The sequence below is a fragment of the Bos indicus x Bos taurus genome, chromosome 14, assembly GCF_003369695.1.
Source record: "Bos indicus x Bos taurus breed Angus x Brahman F1 hybrid chromosome 14, Bos_hybrid_MaternalHap_v2.0, whole genome shotgun sequence".
In the NCBI taxonomy this organism is placed as follows: Eukaryota; Metazoa; Chordata; class Mammalia; order Artiodactyla; family Bovidae; genus Bos; species Bos indicus x Bos taurus.
The window spans coordinates 63692845-63713315 of record NC_040089.1 but is presented as its reverse complement, the minus strand read 5'-3'; the positions used below and the strand labels follow the sequence as shown (position 1 = coordinate 63713315).

Sequence of the window (20471 nt, the reverse complement as noted above, 5' to 3'; positions counted from 1 at the left end):
TTAACTTATATGCAGAGTACATCATGAGAAACGCTGGGCTGGATGAAGCAAAAGCCGGAATCAAGATTGCTGGGAGAAATATCAATAACCTCAGATATGCAGATGACACCACCCTTATGGCAGAAAGCAAAGAAGAACTAAAGAGCCTCTTGATGCAAGTGAAAGTAGAGAGTGAAAAAGCTGGCTTAAAGCTCAACATGCAGAAAACGAAGATCATGGCATCCGGTCCCCTCACTTCATGGGAAATAGATGAGGAAACAGTGGAAACAGTGTCAGACTATTTTGGGGAGCTCCAAAATCACTGCAGATGGTGACTGCAGCCATGAAATTAAAAGACGCTTACTCCTTGGAGGGAAAGTTATGACCAACTTAGATAGCATATTCAAAAGCAGAGACATTACTTTGCCAACAAAGGTTCATCTAGTCAAGGCTATGGTTTTTCCTGTGGTCATGTATAGATGTGAGAGTTGGACTGTGAAGAAGGCTGAGCGCCGAAGAATTGATGCTTTTGAACTGTGGTGTTGGAGAAGACTCTTGAGAGTCCCTTGGACTGCAAGGAGATCCAACCAGGACATCCTAAAGGAGATCAGTCCTGAGTATTTATTGGAAGGACTGATGTTGAAGCTGAAACTCCAATACTTTGGCCACCTCATGCAAAGAACTGACTCATTTGAAAAGACCCTGATGCTGGGAGGGATTGGGGGCAGGAGGAGAAGGGGATGACACAGGATGAGATAGTTGGATGGCATCACCAACTCCATGGACACGAGTTTGGGTAAACTCCGGGATTTGGTGATGGACAGGGAGGCCTGGCGTGCTGCAGTCCATGGGGTCACAAAGAGTCGGACTTGACTGAGCGACTGAACTGAACGGAACTGGAACCTACAAGTAACAAAAGGCAAAAGTCAGGCTGCTTACTGGCCTAACGATAGACCAAAAGGACCAAGTGTCAACACGGTGGTGAATGTTTCTGATAAAATGCTGACTACAAAAAGCTGAAAAAGCAAACTCATCACTCTGTATCCATTAAATAAACAGAGTTTTTGTGTCACTTATACCTCAGTAAAGCTGTTAAAAATAAAAGCTGAGACAGGGATACATGACAAACTTAAAATCTTTTGATGACATAAAGGTAAAAACCATTAGGATTTAAACAAAAAAAGCAAGAAACACTGGATTAAAGATTAAATTTGGTTAAAAAGGCTAACTGTGAAAGAACAGAACGGTGGTAGACTGACTCCAGAGATGGCCTCCACCATGCTCCTGAGTCAGGGTTAACTTTGTTGATTAACTTTAACCAAACAGTGATAAAGATGACTCCTATTCCAGTTCCAGACCTAACCCATATGAGGACTAGCAGCTTCCCCTATTTCTCTCTCTGAGCCCTAAGCTAGTGTTAAAAAAAAAACAACAACAAACTATCCTGCTAGAGAGCAAGGTCAAGTCAGCTCCAGTCATGAGACATGTTTAGTGAAGCCACACGGGTACTTCAGACCCAGCTCAAGACAGCAATGAACGACTACAGCCAACACCATGTGAAAAACTGTCCAAAAGAATCCGGACAAGCCAGAGTCATGAAAAAGAACTAAAACCACTGTTTCAGTTTTTATCGGTTTGTTATGCAGCAATAGACAATTGAGAAAATAAAAACATCACTTCAGTAATAAATGGCATTTTAACACTTAAATTAAGCACTTTATATGGATTAATTGATCCTTCTATAACCTTACCTCTGAGGCACAAACTACAATTAGCCCCATCTCATAGAAGACAACAAACAGGGCCCAGCAGCGTACGTGCTCAAAACTACAACTAAGTTGTAAAGGTACAACTCCAACGAGGCAATATGACCTGTTCTACATTATTCTGCATTTTCTCTGCCTACTAAGAAGCAGAACATGATTCAGAGATAGTAATTAGAAATCAAAGTTAAGGATGATGTTTTAGCTCTACACCGTGTTGATGAGACCAAATCTTAAAAGTATATTGTTCCTTTAAAAACAGAGACTTCACTGCCAGTCCAGTGGTTAAGACTCCACTCTTCCACTGCAGGGGACAAGGATTTGATCCTTGGTGGGGGAACTAAGATGTCAAACGCCCCACCCCAAAATATCTAGACAGGCTTTGACAAACTGGAGGGTATCCAGGAAAGCAAGCAAAAATGTTGATGAAACTAGAAACAGTCACGAAAACTGAAAAAAATATGACATGAATGGCTCCAGAAGACAAAACTAAATTTAGGCAGAGACAGATTTCTGCTCAGTATGAGAAAACTTATGAAACAAATTTGGAATAGGTCATCTCACTAGACAGCAAGTTCTACTCTTCTTACAGAAACTTTAAAGGAGCAAATGACTATTTTTCAGAGATTCATCAATCAGATGTGGTTTCATTCAACTCTGAGATATGGAAGATATAGAATTCACTGCTGCTGCTGCTGCTAAGTCACTTCAGTCGTGTCCAACTCTGTGCGACCCCACAGACAGCAGCCCACCAGGCTCCCCCGTCCCTGGGATTCTCCAGGCAAGAACACTGGGGTGGGTTGCCATTTCCTTCTTCGATGCATGAAAGTGAAAAGTGAAAGTGAAGTCGCTCAGTCGTGTCTGACCCTTAGCCTTCCAGACTCCTCCATCCATGGGATTTTCCAGGCAAGAGTACTGGAGTGGGGTGCCACTGCCTTTTAAGTTAACTAGAGGTGATTTAAGTATGTTAATTTATCAGACTGAACAAAGAGAAATCAATGTTCAATTTTCCAGATTTAAAAGCCAGAGGAGAAAAGCATGATCGAAGGGACAAGACCATGATGGGAATAAAAACAAAAGGAAAAAAAAGGAAGTTGCACTTCTTAGAAAGCAGCAGTGACAAAAATTGGAGAACAGAAAACAAAGAGGAAAGAACTAATAGCTATTTTCAAAACATACATAAACGAGAATACCCTGCACTAGGTATACAATACAACCTCCTATGTTTCATTCACGGGTAGTAGTACAATGAAGGTGATGACACCTGGGACACTGTGACAATCTGAATTTAAAAGGAGACACAGCATTATACAAGGAAAGACGCAAACAAGGTGCCACAGTTTCTACTTATAAAACGAAGGTCAGGCTGACTACTAATGTACCTTTCACTTGTAAAATTCTCCATGTAACACAGTACATTGACCTTCTAATCTAAATGTAATTTACAACAGGAAAGGAGTTTCGTGTCAAACACAAACTTTCACATCGTGCACTCACACACTGGACCGGGTACCATGTGAACACACAAGAGACCTCGCTGAAACAGAATCTGATTCAGATTCACAGTAGTTACTCAAGCACTTAAAAAAAAATCTGTTTTTGATGATAGCTACTGTCTTTTAAAGATAATCATGGTCATTTAAAAAATACCTAAAATCAATTCGCTAAATTAGAGTTAATGCATGTTCTGACTTTATGCAGTAGTCATCTCAATAACGGGATTGGAAGAATAAAACCCACACCTGAAATGTCTCTGTAAATGGTTCATAATCCAAGCTAAATACATGATGTAATTCTGGAGAGGTTGCTGAACCTTAATCTCATCAACAGACAAATTACGTAGGGTTTGAGATTTTAGAGTTAAAAGATTTTTCTTCTTTACAGCATCAAGTACAATTAACTTCTTAGGTTGTAAAAACACTTAAGATATATGGGGTAAAGTAACGATTTCTGCCTCCAAGTTAAACTACCCAAGGCAGAATATATAAACAATAGTTTCTAATACATGTATTGATCCAAAGAAGGTCAATGCTTTGACTTTGGGAGTGTATTAATACTAAGGAACCTCATAAACTGACAGGTTATCTAGTTCTGACTGCCCTTCTTAAGGTTCAACCTGCCACCACTACAATAAACATTTAATCCTAACTATGGTCAAGTATTTCTAATAAAAGGTTTGTGAAGTAAAAATCCACCTCTATTCTAATGATATACCTCTCTCTCTCACTGTCCTTCAATCTGACTACAGACTGAAATTAAGAGTAAAACATCAACTCTTTAGGAACAATCAAGACTAGAGAATACCCTAAAACACCAAAACTGCAGCTGACCTGGTGGTGGCAAGGCCCTAATTTCTGGGCATCCAAGCATTTCTTGGAGCAACAGTTTGGGGTAATAGAAACAATATAAACTAAAATCAGGCAAACTTATATCCCTGTCTCATCATTAATTTTGAGATCTCAGGCAAGTTAATCTCTCAGAGCCTTAATTTTCTCATCTATAAAAGAATTAAACGAAATTCAATTTTATACAATGATTTATCTTTTAATAAAAAACATACAAATTGATTACAATGAAAATCTACTTTAAAGGGCAGCTGCTGCTGCTGCTGCTAAGTCACTTCAGTCATGTCCGACTCTGTACGACCCCATAGGCAGCAGCCCACCAGGCCCTGCCGTCCCTGGGATTCTCCAGTCAAGAACACTGGAGTGGGTTGCCATTTCTCTAAATGAGTATTAATATAAACAGGAAAGCACCCGTCACAGCTCCTGACAGAGTAGGCATACTCTACTCAGATGTAAATTTAAGGCCTGGGGATCTTGACATTCAAAAATCTGCTTTAGTGTGCTCCCTGGTGACTCAGACGGTAAAGCGTCTGCTTACAACACAGGAGACCCGGGTTCAATCCCTGGGGAGGGAAGATCTCCTGGAGAAGGAAATGGCAACCCACTCCAGTATTCTTGGATGGGTTCCCATGGATGGTGGAACCTGGTAGGCTACAATCCATGGGGTCGCAAAGAGTCGGACACGACTGAGCAACTTCACTCTCAATTTTAGTACTCTACTTTGGGTTCAGTCATCAAAAATTTGTTTATCTAGTAAGAGTGGTGAAATAATGCACAAAAAACCCTTTCATTTAAAACATAGGATTAAATTATATCAATGTACAAAAGATAAAGCAAACATTTTCCATTAGTACTTATTCTTTTTACAGCAAACATGTAAAGGGCACCAGCTATGGAAACACTGCTTACTAGCTATGTCAGCTTGACAAAGTTCTGGAATTTCTCTGGGCCTCAGGTTTCTCATCTGTAAGAGATACTGGAAAATAGGTGCGACTTCATGAATCTCCCCTAACAGGACTCCCAGGGTCCACAGATCACTTTTAAGAACTGCTGACTGACTTAAAGCAATCTGAACCATCCACCTTTCAATATACCACGCTCTGAGCGACTGAACTGAACTGAAAGGTATGTTCTCCCTCAAGCTAATTCTCAGCAATACACTAATTTCTGCCAATATCAACAATGGACTAACTACATAATGTTACACTCATAAAACACTACACTGACATTAAAAAGAAGTTGTGTGCCAATTGGAATGAAGCATAAAACATAATCAAAGTGTTGTGTGTGTGGATACAACTTACAGAACAGTTTTTATATGATCCTACTTGTATATATTCTTCAAGGACAGAACTGTTAGCACAGGCACTGTAAGTTCCCAGGATAAAAAAAAAAAGAGAGAGAGAGACTGTTAGAGATTACCTCTGAGGAACTGGGATGATGTAGGGAGAGTTTAATTTTTTAACTTTATATCCTATGCTCTACAACATCCGTTATTCAGAACAATATAAAGTAAATTTTAATTATGATTTTGCACCTTCAACTTTTCATATATCTATTCTCAACCTGCTTACAGGCTCCTTAAAGACACACGTTTTGCACATATTAGGCACTCAAACATCAAATCCCAAGGCCAAATTAACATGCTATTTTAACAGCCTCATTTAAATATAACAGAGGAAACTTAGAACAATCTTGACTATCAAAAGCTCATCATCTTCCCAAACTTCTAAATAGTTTAGGTAAAATGTGATGGAAATTACTGAAGATGATATTGAAGGTTAGATAATTAATATTTTGCTCCAAGAAGAAAAACGTTCTGTTTCTTTAAAGACCTAAAGTCAATAAAGTCAAGTCGCTCAGTCGTGTCCGACTCTTTACAACCCTACGGACTGTAGCCTATCAGTCTCCTCAGTCCATGGCATTTTCCAGGCAAGAGTACTGGAGTGGGCTGCCATTTCCTTTTCCATTAAAGACCTAGAATTGTTCAAAAATGACAGGTGTCTGGTTGCTGTTCTAAGCACATATATTCAGAAATAGCAGCCAAAGGGCAAGCTAGGCACATCCTATATGCTTTCAGGACCCTTGGATAAGCTCTAGGTTCTATGTAATGACTCTAGAGCGGGCAACTAAGGAAGACAAAACAACAAAAATTCACCAGAGACAGGGTGGGACAATAGTCTGAGGCAGTAAGGTGAAGTAAATCTGTTTGGAAGTCAGAACACCTAGATTTTGGTAGTAAAACTCTGCCACCAAGAGCAAATAGGAGTTTCAGATAGAAAACCATGATACACCCCCTCATTCAGTCTACTGTATTTTATTAACAGCATTCTTTTCAAAACCTTCTTTCCAAATTTCATCCCAGGAAAGTTTCTCTAATGCACTGAACACTTCCCAACCCAACATTCTTCCTTTCTTTATTAAATGAGAATCAGACATTATATTGACTATAATGGGTATTCACTAATTTTTTTAAGTGTTTACTACAGCTCTGAAGAATGACCATCTGCCATGAAGCACTCATATCACTGGGCTATAGGCTATGATATGGCTTATCAATTAGAATGAAGTGAAGTGAAGTGAAAGTTGCTCAGTCATGTCTGACTCTTTGTGACCCCATGGACTATACAGTCCATGGAATTCTCCAGGTCAGAATACTGGAGTGGGTAGTCTTTCCCTTCTCCAGGGGAGCTTCCCAACCCAGGGATTGAACCCAGGTCTCCTGCATTGCAGGATTTACCAGCTGAGCCACAAGGGAAGCCTGTAAATTAGAATACATGAAGCCAATTACTGAAAATAAATTTTGAAAGTACAAGTTATAGAGCTGGGATATCTTCCCCTTTCAAAAAAGTAATCCAATTATTATAAAATGACATTAGCACTTTGGCAAACTATATTTAGTTCTATGTGGCTCAGATGGTAAAGAATCTGCCTGCAATGCGGGAGACCCAGGTTCAATCCCTGGGTCAGGAAGATCCCCTGGAGAAGGGAATGGTAACCCACTCTTCTTGCCTGGAGAATTCCATGGACAGAGGAGCCTGGCGGGCCACAGTCCATGGGGTCACAAAGAATTCGACATGATTGAGGGACTATCAAAAGCATCTGCCTACAATTCGGGAGACCCAGGTTCAATCCCTGGGTTGGGAAGATCTCCTGGAGGAAATGGCAACCCACTCCAGTATTCTTGCCTGGAGAATCCCACAGACAGGGGAGCCTGGCAGGCTATATAGTCCATGGGATCCCAAAGAGTCGGACACAACTGAGCAACTTCACTTTCACTTTTCATTGATTAAAAAAATCATATTTATGGGGCCCATCTATCTTAAAAAATTTTTAATTGGTACTTTTATACTATAGGATATTTTCAGAAGTCTCACTGCTGTTTAAATTTGAAAATATAATGTCCTAAAAATAATGGTTTGGTAACAAGAACAGCACATGTATCCTAATATGATACACCAAGGAAGGCATAGTGTCATTCCCAGGAATTTTTCCCCAAAATGCACAATCTGAATTTACTCATGAGAAAATCACCAGATGAATCCAAACCGAGGATTAGTTTACCAAAAAAAGAAACCCGCCAGAACTCTTGAAAAAAGTGGCAAATACATAAAAAGGCAAAGACTGGAAAACTGATCCAGATTAAAGAAGAGTAAGGAGACAAGACAAACTGTGATTCTGGACTGAATTCCAGACCAGAATTAGACAATTACAGTGGTACACTCTGTAAGTGCTATGGGTTACATAAATTTATTTTATCCATTATTAATTTATTGATTTTGATCATTAAGAGAACCAGGTAAAGGATATATGGGAACATTTGAAATTATTTCAAAATAAAAAGTCAAAATTATAACAAGCTAGAAGAGACCGTTTAATTACCGTATGGGAGAAGAGGGTACTTTCCCTTTTGGTTATTTAATATTACAATTATTATACACAAGTTTTAAAGAGGAAATCTTCCTACTAGGATTCTTTTTCTGGAAGATTATCATTGAGTTCTGCTCTCCAACCTTATACCGTTTTCATGCTCATCTGGGTTTTTCAAATTTCCTTATTGGGCTGGTAAAACTTGTGTTTAGGAGATAATACGAAAACTAGTGATGTATTTGTAAATAAAAATATGAGGGGTGGAGACGAGGTTCCCACTTCGTTTCAGACTATATTCCACCTAATTGGTCACACTTTAATTTCCATTAATGTAAATATACATTAAAAAAAAAAAAAATCACCAAGCAAATAGTAAATAGTCCCAGAATTTCAAAGCAAAATAATCAACTTCTAAGAGACATTTATGAACCACAATTTGAAAACAGCTGGGGAAGCATCTCCTTTGACTTGACCTCACTACATATGTGTACACTGAAAAGACCAAGCTTCCACAACCCATTCCTCTCTTTTAGATTGTACTATCACAGCCCTCTTCCATGAACACAACAAAGAAAAAGAGATCAGGATATAGATATTACACATTTATACCAATCAAGCATAAAAAATGTCGATGGTTAAAAGGTGCCAAGAACTTGAAGCACAAGGCGTTCAAGTGTGATTCCTGTTATTTTCAAGTATAAAACTCTAAAAATGCAGTCTAAAACTAAAGCCATCACATTTAATGAAAATGTTATTCTTCCCAGTTTGCAAGATGGGATTAAACCTTCACTAAAAACACACTTCTAACTTCTCTAATTATCCAACTCATCAAACAATTCAAATACGTGAAATTCCAATGAAACAAAAAGTGGTCACTCTCTGCAAATTAAATGCAACTGGATCTCTCCTAGATTAACAAACACACATTCAAGTCAAGCAACTAGACATCTTGTTGTGCTTCAGCATCTTGATCTATGAAAATGAAAAAAACAGGTAGGGCAGATGCTCCTTTAAGCCTAAAATCCACTGATTCAATAAAATTCACCTCCCAATTTATTATTCAATTTAAAAACTCAGAAGCCCCACAAATGTCATTTTAAATATCCTCAATATGAAATTTATTTCAACAGCACAATGTAGAAGGTCAAAATTCTGGTATTGCACAATTCCCTTGTGCACAGAGAATTTCCCCAAACTTTCACTTTGGGGAAAGAGAGTGAAAAGAAAGCGGCTATTTTTGTTGAGATAAAAGGCCCATCAATTTGGAAATTATTCTTACTCCCTCTTGTGGCTGGATTGCTTTCTTTTCAATTACAACTTCATCAGTTGCTTCCAAAAGTGCTCCACCAAAACTGCTAGAGAATTAGGTGGTGTCAAGAACTGATTTGGGGCTCCCCTGGTAGTTCAGCTGGTAAAGAATGGGCCTGCAATGCAGAATACCGAGGTTTGATCTCTGGGTCAGGAAGATTCCCCTGAAGAAGGGAATGGCTACCCACTCCAGTAATCTTGCCTGGAGAATTCCATGGATAGACCATGCAGTTGCAAAGAGTCAGATATGTTGAAGCAACTAACACAGACACACACACACACACACACACACACACTCACGCACGCACACATGAAATGATTACGCTGGTATCTGTACACTTTTTGACTTTCTGTGCAATGTTGGCACAAAGTAAGATTTTAGGTGTTCTGTGAATGATAAGGTCACACTGCTATGAATGGGCAGAGTTGCTTAACTTCAAGGATGGAATTATACAGGACTCTGACCAGTCACTTAACTGAATGCATTTTCCATTAGTAAGAACCGGTAAATCTGCACCATATAAGTTTTAGCATATCAACAAGAAATTTGATAATGCCAGATTCAAAATGTACCTCCTAAAAATTAAGATGGTAAAACATACCAAAAAGAACTTACTGAGTATTGATTGGTAACTGCTAAAACGGACACTAGGGGGTTTTCCTTCTCCCCTTCCCCAGAGCCCTTTTCAGAGCTGGCATTAATGTTGATGTGGGCTGAAGTTTCTCACCAGTCAAAGCTCCATTTCCCAGTATTTCCATCACAAAGGATGATTTAAAAAAAAAAAAAACTCATTTTTTATAGTGTTTTTAAAACTTGCACATGCACGTTGTATATTATGTACAGCTCCCTAGTGGGACCAGATTTTATCAGCCACTTTTAAAATAGAAGGCTGAAGACCAGTTCTTCTGAATTTGACCAACACAGCACTTTCCCCTCTGGGTTGCTGAGATTTTTTATGAACAGAGGCTTTTTTCCCGGTTAGTATTATTTTTTAATTTTACTTTTTAACGTTTGTTGGTTTCTGCCGTAGGGCAACGTCAATCAGCCATAACCATACATATATCCCCTCCCCGGTGGGCCTCCCTCCCCTCCCCCATCCCACCCCCTAGGTCATCAGAGTGCAGGCTGGGCTCCCCGTGTTAATACAGCAACATCCCACTATCGGACAGTGTTGAGTAGAGACTTTTTATATTTATGTTTTTCTTTATAGCACACAGCTTATAAAATAGCAGGTAATCAATAAATATTAAACTTATTAACTTTCTCTTAAATTTAATATCCAATAAACAAAGCCTCAATGCAGTGATAACAAAGAAGCACAAAAGTGCTATCAGAGAAGGTAAGCAGTATTATTTGCTATTTAATATCAACACAGAGATGTATTAACTCTACATAAAATACCCTACAGGTAGATGCTATTATCATTTCCATTTTGAATATGTGGAAACAAGAGTCACAGATATGAAACACTTGCCCGAAGTCATAAAAAATGAATTAAAGAAAATTCAAACCACCAAGGTCTATGTAGACTGTGCTAGGCTATGTCACCCTTTTAAAGTGAAGCAGCAGTTTACATTTTTAGAAATGTTACACAAGATTATTCTTCAAGTCTTATCCTTATGATCCAATTAAGTTTGATGATAATGCTGTCTCATCAGGTGGAAACTATCAGAGGAAACTGAAAGGAAAGGTCATTACAAGAGCATGATTCTTCTGATGTCATAAACATCTATTCTCAACACAACAGAAAAATACTCATCAAATTATTGACTTGAGAACTTCCCTGTTCTAAGTAAACTACAACTTACCTACATAAATCAATGTCCTCAACTGTCCATTTCCCAGAATAACATTTTGAAGGTAATGTGTTTTGAGTAGGATATTTACCAAGTGCCCCCGGGTTCAATGTAGTTCAAGTATTCCTTTGAAATTCTGGGCAACGGTTTTTAATGTGTGTTTTAAGAAGCAAAAATAATTATGATCTGACAATTCACAAGTCTTGAATCAACAAGAGAAGCAGGTCTATCTCAGAAACACACTTATATTTAATCACCTGGATGAGAAACATTCAACTCACCACTGGGTTCCTTGGTAATACTGTTAATTTGAAAGAACTCCTAGATCCCCCAACTTGTTTGCAAGACAGAAGTTAACTTCCACTAAAACATTTCTAACTTCTCTAATGTTGTCCAACTCGTTAAGCCAATTCAAGTCAGTCAAATCCCTATACTACAAAAATTGGGCATTCCTGGGGCTCCTGGTTTTAAAAGAATGAACATGCATATAAGTCAACCATTCGGACCAAGTCTTAGCTTGACTTATTTAACTCTATAAATTGACATTTGGACTATCTTTATGTTCTTTCTTTGTCATCTGTTATAACCATATTTTTATTTGGAGGAGAACAAAAGAAAGCTCACAAATTCTGTTGCAAGAAACTAAGAAAAAGATTATATGGTAAACTCTTTTACTAATCTATTCCAATAAAAACAAACATGAACGTGTCATCAACAGAACCACACTGCTAACATGTCAACTATATTTCATCCATGCTCTGCTGTCCCCAAGACCCATACTATAGCAAACGAATGTCAACAGAATAAAATTAGTGAAATCTGCCAAGATATAAAACTATTTTATAGCACACTACTACTTATGTGATATGTTAACAGAAAATGCAAAACTGTCATCAATGACAAACTGCAATTGTATAGCAATTTTTACAGATACAAGTTTTTCGTTATTACAGGGAAATGCTCACTAGAGAATAAAATGGAGAACGACCTGTTGCAAAGAAACGTACTTAGTACAATGGTAACTGATAAGAATGTGGTGGCTAAGCATGCCATTTTTCCCAAGCCAAATTCAAACTTGTGCCATCTAAATATTAAGTATATCATATTCCTGCAGTGTGTTTTACAAATTAAATACAAATGTCAATGGTCCTGCTTTTAAGGGGAATAAAGGAATAGAGCCAACCCTAAACTCAAAAACAACTTAGACATCAAGATTAAAGAGTTATTTGGTGCAAAAGTAGTTGCAGCTTTGCATTGTTGGAACTTTGGTACTGAATACATTCTTAAAGTAAATGTGGTTATTTTATACATTATATTCATGCGCATTTCTTGCTTTATGTTTTTTTTTTTTTTTTTGCTAATGACATTACTATTTTAGACTGCAGAAATGTTAGACAAAAAGCAAATTACAGCGATTTTTAAATTCAAGTTCAAAATGGGTGGTAAAGGAGCAGAGACAACTGACAACAGTGCATTTGGCCCAGAAACTGCTAACAAAGGTACAGTGCACCAGCGGGTCAAGCAATTTTACACAGGACGTGAGAGCCGTGAAGATGAGGAGGGTAATGGCCAGTCATTGAAGCTGATCCCCTTACAACTGCATAGGAAGTTGCTCAAGAACTCAACATCCACCATCCTACAGTCGTTCGAGATTTGAAGCAAACTGGAAAGGTGAAAAAGCTCAGTAAGTGGGTGCCTCATGAGCTGACCGAAAATCAAAAAGTCGTCGTTTTGAAGTGTTGTCTTCTCTTATTCTAAATGAATCATTTTTTCATCTGATAGTGACGTGCAACAAAAAGTAGATTTTATGACAACCAATGACAACTACATCAGTGGCTAGACTGAGAAAAAGCTCCAAAGCACCTCCCAAAGACAAATTTGCACCAAAAAAGGTTACGGTCATTGTTTGGTGGTCTGCTGCTGGTGTGATACACTACAGTTCTCTGAATCCCAGCAAGACCATCATATCTGAGAAGTCTGCTCAGGAATCAATGAGATGCATCAAAAACTGCCACGCCTGCAGCCGGCACTGATCAATAGAATGGGCCCAATTCTTCTCCACAGTAACACCCGACCGACCCAATGTCGCACAACCAACACTTTAAAGGTTGAATAAATTGGGCTATGACTACTACGTTTTGCCTCGTCCACCATATTCACCTGAACTCTCACCAACTATCATTTCTTCAAAGCATCTTGACAACTTTTTGCAGGAGAAACATTTCCATGACCAGCAGGAGGCAGAAAAAGCTTTCCAAGAGTTCATCGAATAATGAAGCAGATTTTTAAGCTATAGGAATAAACAAAAACTTTCCTCTGTTGGCAGAAATGTGTTGGTTGTAATGGTTCCTATTTTGATTAATAAAGATGTGTTTGAACCTAGTTATAGTTATTTAAAATTCACTGTCTGAAACCACAATTACTTTTGTACCAATCAGAGTAAAGAAACCCTCAGGCCACAAAGATGGAAATTGGCAATGGCTTGTATCAGGGACAAGAAGACCAAACAAGAGCCAAAGGCACAGAAGGAATTCTTTTTGTTTTATAAAAAGATAAGAGAAAGAGCTATCTGTATGCAGCACAGAACTGGGAAAAGAACAGTAAAGATAAGTTCAAGTGAATGACCACCACTAGCAATATAAAGTTTATAACTTAGCTTCTGTCCATTAAAATTAGGTCACGTTTATTCTTACAACATCACTTTCTTGCCAATATGCATATGAGTGGGAGAGTAAAGGATAGAATTACTAGTAAAATGGGAGTGGCAAATAATCCTGGGTACTACCCACAGGAAATGTATCATACAAATGAGTATCAACATGAATGTAAAGAGTTGAGAACCAACTCTTTACAATGATGCAGCCAACACAGCAATTAACTTGCAATTAGAAAAAGAACTCAAAGGTGAGTCCAAGATGTCATTGTTAAAAGTCTAGAAAATGTGCTAAAAATTAAGAGGTTAGAAAGAATAGGTAGTTTCAAAAGGAAGAGGAGCTCCTGACTGCAGCACACTGACATTGACAGCAGAGGTTCAGTGCTCAAGAATCTATCTTCCAATGCAGGGCAAGTTGGTTTGATACCTGGTCAGGGAACTAAATGCCCACGTGTCAACAGACAACTAAGCTCCACACTCTAAAGCCCACACACCACTGCTGGAAAGGAGCCCATGTGCCCCAACGACATATCCTGCACACTGCAACCAAGATCCTACATGACACAACTAAGACCTGAGGCAACCCAGTAAATACATACCAAAAAGAGAAGGAAAAAAAACCTCCCTGAAGAGCAGTGTTTATACTCAATGCAAAACCGCAATAAAGAGAGATGGAAATCAGGATGAAATCACAACAGGGATTATCTCAGGAATTAAAATTCTAAGGCCTATTAGCATTTCAGTGGACTACATTAAGTTTTTCTGAGCTTAACTGACATCAGAACACCCATAATTTTGACTTCCTCTTGCAATGCAGAAGATACCGGTTCAATCCTTGGGTTGGGAAGATCCACTTGAGGAGGAAATGGCAAACCACTCCAGTATTCTTGCCTGAGAAATCCAACAGACAAAGGAGCCTGGCGGGCTGTACAGTCCATGGGTCGCAAAACAGTTGGACACAACTGAGAGACTAGTCAACAGCAAATTGTATTTATGGGGGGGGTGGGGAGAACCCTATGTCTTTCCAAAGTTAAAGCCCCACTTCCAAAAAACCCAAAGTTAATACTTAAATGATTATAGCTATGATGGAGGGCACTGAAAATCTGCTTCTGATGTTAGTAGGGGAAACTTAGCTCTGATTTTCTTTATAAAAGCACAACTATTTTTGCATGTCTTGGAAGAGGTAACATCTGGCATCACTTCCTTTGGGTCAAGTTTTTGCAAGGCCATTAAGTCCCACATTCATTGATTTATAACATAATTGACCCCTTCATGCTTTAACCAGCACCCTCTCTCTCTTCCTAATCTCATCTCTTGCAAAATTACTGCAAAGGCTTTTGAATAAAGCAACTGTTTCCACCTAATGCACTGACAGAATGAACCATCACTTAATTTGCTGGATTAACCAAACCTCACTTAACAGACTGGCTTTATGCCAGGCCTTTTTCATTCCTAGGCAAACACCAATAATGCCCATGTCGTTTTATCTTTGGGCTAAATATTCACATACATTTTTCAGCTACTCTCTGAAACCCCCTTTAGTTTCTATCAGCAGTTATACCATTACTGAGCCCTGTATTTGTTCCCCAAGCTACGCCATTATACTTGGATATAATTACTTAAAATGCTATGCTATTTTTGTTATCAAGTTTAAGTATGAAAAGAAGCATTTCTAATGCAATTACAATGAATGTTTTGAAATGACTATTTTTAAAGGAGACACACACATGTATCACTTGGGTTATCCAAACAATTGAAAGATTAGAAAAATTCTGATTATTTTCTTTTAGCTTTTAAGTTCTTACTCTACTACGTAAACTCAAATTACATTTTGTAAAGGTTGCGTTTCTTTTAGGGGTGGCTAGTAAGTTATTTTCAAACCGTAGGTCTATGCACATTCAAAGAAAAGGTCTTAGCTCCGCACTAGAAATGCGCAAATGAACACACACATTTGTTTTAACTGAAAATGTTTAGAACAAGTAGGAACACATTTGAACTACTTTTCAATTAACCAACTAACTAGGATCTTCTACTGTACCACTACTGACAGATGTTATCATAAGATTTTTTTACTCATAAAGCTGGGCATTTAATTTTTGGCCACACCCTGCAAAACATGTGGGATCTTAGTTCCCCAACAAGGATGTGAACCTTCACCCTCTGCATTTGAAGTGCGGAGTCTTAACCATTGGACCACCAGAGAAGTCCCCAAATTGGGTGTTTTTAGAAGAAAAACTGAAAAGCAAAATTACTCTTGGTAAACTATAAAGACACTCTAGGTATCTTATTTCCCGACCTCTCTAATTCAAATGCCTCTGCTGGGGCTGAATACAATTTCTTCCTCTTTCTTGGGCAATATCAGAAGAGTCGAAGAGTTCTTAAGTGTACATGTTCTCCTCTACTTTTAAGATTTTTCTTAATTTTCTTTTTGAATTTCAATTTTCAATTCTGTAATCTATTCCTTAGTTCACTTTTAACTATCTTCACAGCTCATCTAATCACTAAACTTCTCCAAGTCATCTGTATCTCTTTCTAGAACAGGCAGGAAAGACTTCATTATTATATTAAGTATTGCTAGGCTGAAAAAGGATAGGTAACCTGTTGCTCTTGACCAAGCTGTTATTCTTCCCCTTCCCACCAAATAGTAAACACCTGTCTTTCCAATGTTTCTTTCCTTTACATTTCATACACCTCAGACTTTCCAAATATACAAACTACCTCATCAGGTACAACAGTTAACTGTTACCAAGAAAACTCTTAAAAAGACTGCTGAATTTTATTACCAAAAGACTGTCCAATGTCCTTCTTCCTGGAAGGGATTGCTGCTATCTCCTATGTCATGTAAGGTCTGTGTACTTTGAAACATACCAAAAACAGTTATTTGACAAAAACATGTAAATACACAGTCAAGAAAATGAATATAACACTGCACAATTCTTTTGAGAAGCCCTTATTCCAATAAATGAATTGTCTAGTGATTTTCAACTTAAAACACTTATATAGCAGTTTTTAAAGCCCAAGGCACTTCCCAGCTTGCTCCTGCTTAATGGCAGTTCTATGGAGATAAAAACCAGTGCCCAGCAACAACACCTTAAAAATGTAGAGAAGCATAATAAAATGGAACTCAGACAAGTTAACTGAATCACACAACAAATATTGTTGCCAACTGTTATAAATGACAGACTCACGATTTTACTAATTCATGTCCTAATAAGGAAGCCATTCTTTAACTTATTCCAGTGGCTTTCAATTCTTAAAATGAAACCTTTGAAAACTTGCTGGCCAGTATGGGCCTCTGTCCTTGAAAGACAAAGAATTTTTAAGGTTTCTTGGATCTTTTAAATTTCATTCTTAGATTCCCAAGTTAAAGAGACCTCTATTAACTTATAGGCAGGTTTGTACTACTCTCACTGCTTTAATGCAGGAGACCCGGGTTCAATCCCTGGGTCCGGAAGATCCCCTGGAGAAGTAAATGGCAACCCACTCCAGTACTCTCGCCTGGAGAATCCTATGGAGGGAGGAGCCTGGTAGGCTACAGTCCATGGGGTCGCAAAGAGTCAGACACGACTGAGTGACTTCACTTTCACTGCTTTAAAGAGAAGCCCCAAACTGAAATAAATGGGGCACTAAGAGCTCTCTCTATCTGATTTTCTCCACAGCAGTCCTATGGGGTAGGTATTATTCCCATTTAACTGAGCTCAGTTTTCTCTGATGACTAATATCTTCAGGTCACCCAGCCATTTAAAGGTAACACTAGTTACGACTCAAAACTTGCTCTTTTTAGGCCGTTATATTATTGAGTTTGAATTAGGTACAACCTAGTATGCATATGCTTATTTCATTTTACATTTCATCATCTTCAAAATAAAACTACCTAATTTTTGGCTTCTTGTGACTTTAGGCAGAAGAGGTATCAACCCCTTCCCCCACTGACACAAGAACATTTGGTCTAAGATCTGCTAGAAAAGGCTGACTGCATTAGTTCACATACTGTAATTTCAAATTTAACAACACAAAGAAGAGAACCATAATTTCGCATAAAGAGAAGTTCATGTTGTGAAGAATAAGGCCGGTGACCATGTTCTTCAGTAATGCTCTAAAACTTCTGTACAAAGTAACACAGTCCCTGCTCTTTCACTGCTTAGTAAATAGTATAAATTAAACAAACACTTGATAAGTACATGTAACTAGAATGGCAATAACCTAATAAGAGTAAAGAGCTCTTCAGAGAAACTTTGAACCATGGAGGTTAGTTCCTACTAATAGGAAGACAAAGAATATTTTTTTAGGCAGTATAGAACAATGAAGTTGGTTCATCAATGATGCTATCAGCCAATAATATCAATTCTGAAAAGCAATTATCTGCTTATTTTTCTCAAATTAAAAGTCAAAGAAAAAACTAGAGCAATAAAAATTACAACTGGTTACGTTTTTATTATATAAGATATTGAGATATAATTGGGCACACGTTCACTAATTATCAAGCAAATCAGGTCAAATCCTTTTTTTCTCTAGGAGATGTAACAGTTCTGCTAGACTTTATTCTTCCATTTTACTTAAAAGGAGAAAAGGAATTTTATGCAAGATGTTTCCCGAGTCAACAGGACCTGTTTGAAGAAAGATCGGGAAAAGAAGCCTGCCTGTAAAGAATCACAGTATCTGTAAATATCCAAGTTTCCCCAAGTTGAAACAGAAAAGGCCTTGGAAAATTAGCCGTACTGCTGACCTAGTTCCACCTCTTTTTCAAAAGAACCCAAAAGCTCATTTACTTAACAAATAATTTGAGTATCTACTATATATTAGGAGGGATGAGCCATGCAAAGATCACTAATGGAGCTTCACTTCTGAAAAGACTAAGGCTGGAAGAAAAGCTTTAGAATTCTCTGAGCCTTTTATATAGTAAAACAATTAAACTTTCATTTATCTATACTTTCAAAGTGGAAATTTCATTTATACTTTCGAACTGGAAATTTCATTTAGACTTGATGCGAAGCCAGTGTGCTATTCTGCAGGAGAACAACATAGTGATCAGCAACCAGTATCAAACTCCCTTAATAATCATTTCAACAGGAAAAGCTATTCAGAGATTAATCCAGATATTCTCACCCACTGATCCAATGCAGTATTTTTTTTCCTTGATAAGGAAAGTAATGCTAAAACTGCTACAGTCTTTTCCTAGGAAAAGTCTCACAATGACGGGAGCTTTTATACTTTTTGTGTGGAAAACATGCAAATACCTACCTGGAATTGCAAATAAGCTGTTAGTATAGGATGAATGTTACCACATCCCCTTTTATTCCTAAAACTGACTTTTGTCTTAAGGGAAATAATAAAACTCTTAATTATTTAATCTATCAGGTATAATAACTGGGGGAAAAACATTAGAGGGAACAAAATTTAATAACACACTCAGGTTCTTACCAGTAAACAGAGCAAGGAAGGTGGGGAAAAGTCCAATAGTATTTTATTATAGGGAAACATGGTATTTTCAGATTTTAAATATTTTTATTACATTAGCAAAGCATAAGATAAGCATTTGTCATTGAGTCTCAATAAAAGCATAGAACTCCCTTCTCATTTTAGAAATGAATGATAGCTATCAATGTAAAGATTTCAAGTAAGCAATCAAAAACTACCCACAAAATAGATACCACACGAGAAGACTGTAGCCCACATAAAGATAGAAAATGTTATTCTTCTTTAAAAAGACAGTTTAAAGTAAATTATCATTTGAGAAAAACACTCTTAATTTAGGAACTGAAGCTATTCCATCAGCGTTAGACTACTGTAAAGGAATCATAATACCATTACAATTTTAACAAAAACTCCAAACCCCCATCAGAAATAATTCTATATTGCTTGTTATAGTACTTCTTCCATGAACAAGATTCAAATAGTAAGAAGTGCAGCTGCATTTTCAGAGGAAATGGGATTCAGCCTCTGTATACCAGAGCCCTGTCAAACAGAGACCCATGTGTATGTAAGAGTACCCATCTGCAATGTAAGAGTAATCATTTAGTTAAACCCATTTTAAATATTAACTCCCAGTTCATTAAAAAATGAAAGTGTTAGTGTACACAGGTTGTTATATGCTAAACGGTTGCACTATCCACCAACTTATTCTTATATTTCAACTTTTCTGGCACAGAAAGTCGCCATTTGTAAGAAAATTTTAAAATTAACCAAAATGTAATGTTCAAGTCTTTTAAGCTATTTAGAGAAGCAGTGCTTCAATGGAGTAGACACTGAATTCTTAAAATGCTTCTTGACTGAACCTGGAAAATCAAGCTTTGAGTTTTTCATAATCTTTTAATGTGGTTGTCATCATTCAAAATTGACTTCCAACACTTAAATGCAGAAAGGCAAAAACAACTGTTAAGCCAGTTTTCTGCATGGCTGACATTATATTAACATTTCAGTGGCTAACCAGGGAAGGCTACTAGGTCTACAATGTCTACTACATCTTACATAAAGCAAGATAGGTAAAATTTCTGCATCTATATACTTTTAAGAAAATCAGTTCTAGAACTACTACAAATATTCTAACCACAACTGAAATGGTAATTCGATTACTTTACCTTTTCAATTAGAACAAAATATACTACCAATCTCTCTGAGCTGACTGATAATCACCACAGAATTCATTTAATACAAATCTAACCACAACTGTTCTAACATTTTAGTAATGACACTCTGAAAGACTTGGAAATCTACAATACCCCACTTTTAAAAGGAAAAGAGAAACCAAAGAAAGAA

At 37.6% G+C, this 20471-nt stretch overlaps 1 protein-coding gene across 2 annotated transcripts in view; it reads right to left on the bottom strand.

Moving 5' to 3' along the window:
* Positions 1–20471, bottom strand: part of YWHAZ (tyrosine 3-monooxygenase/tryptophan 5-monooxygenase activation protein zeta) — a 34772-nt gene that overhangs the window by 10820 nt on the left and 3481 nt on the right. The window lies entirely within an intron of this gene.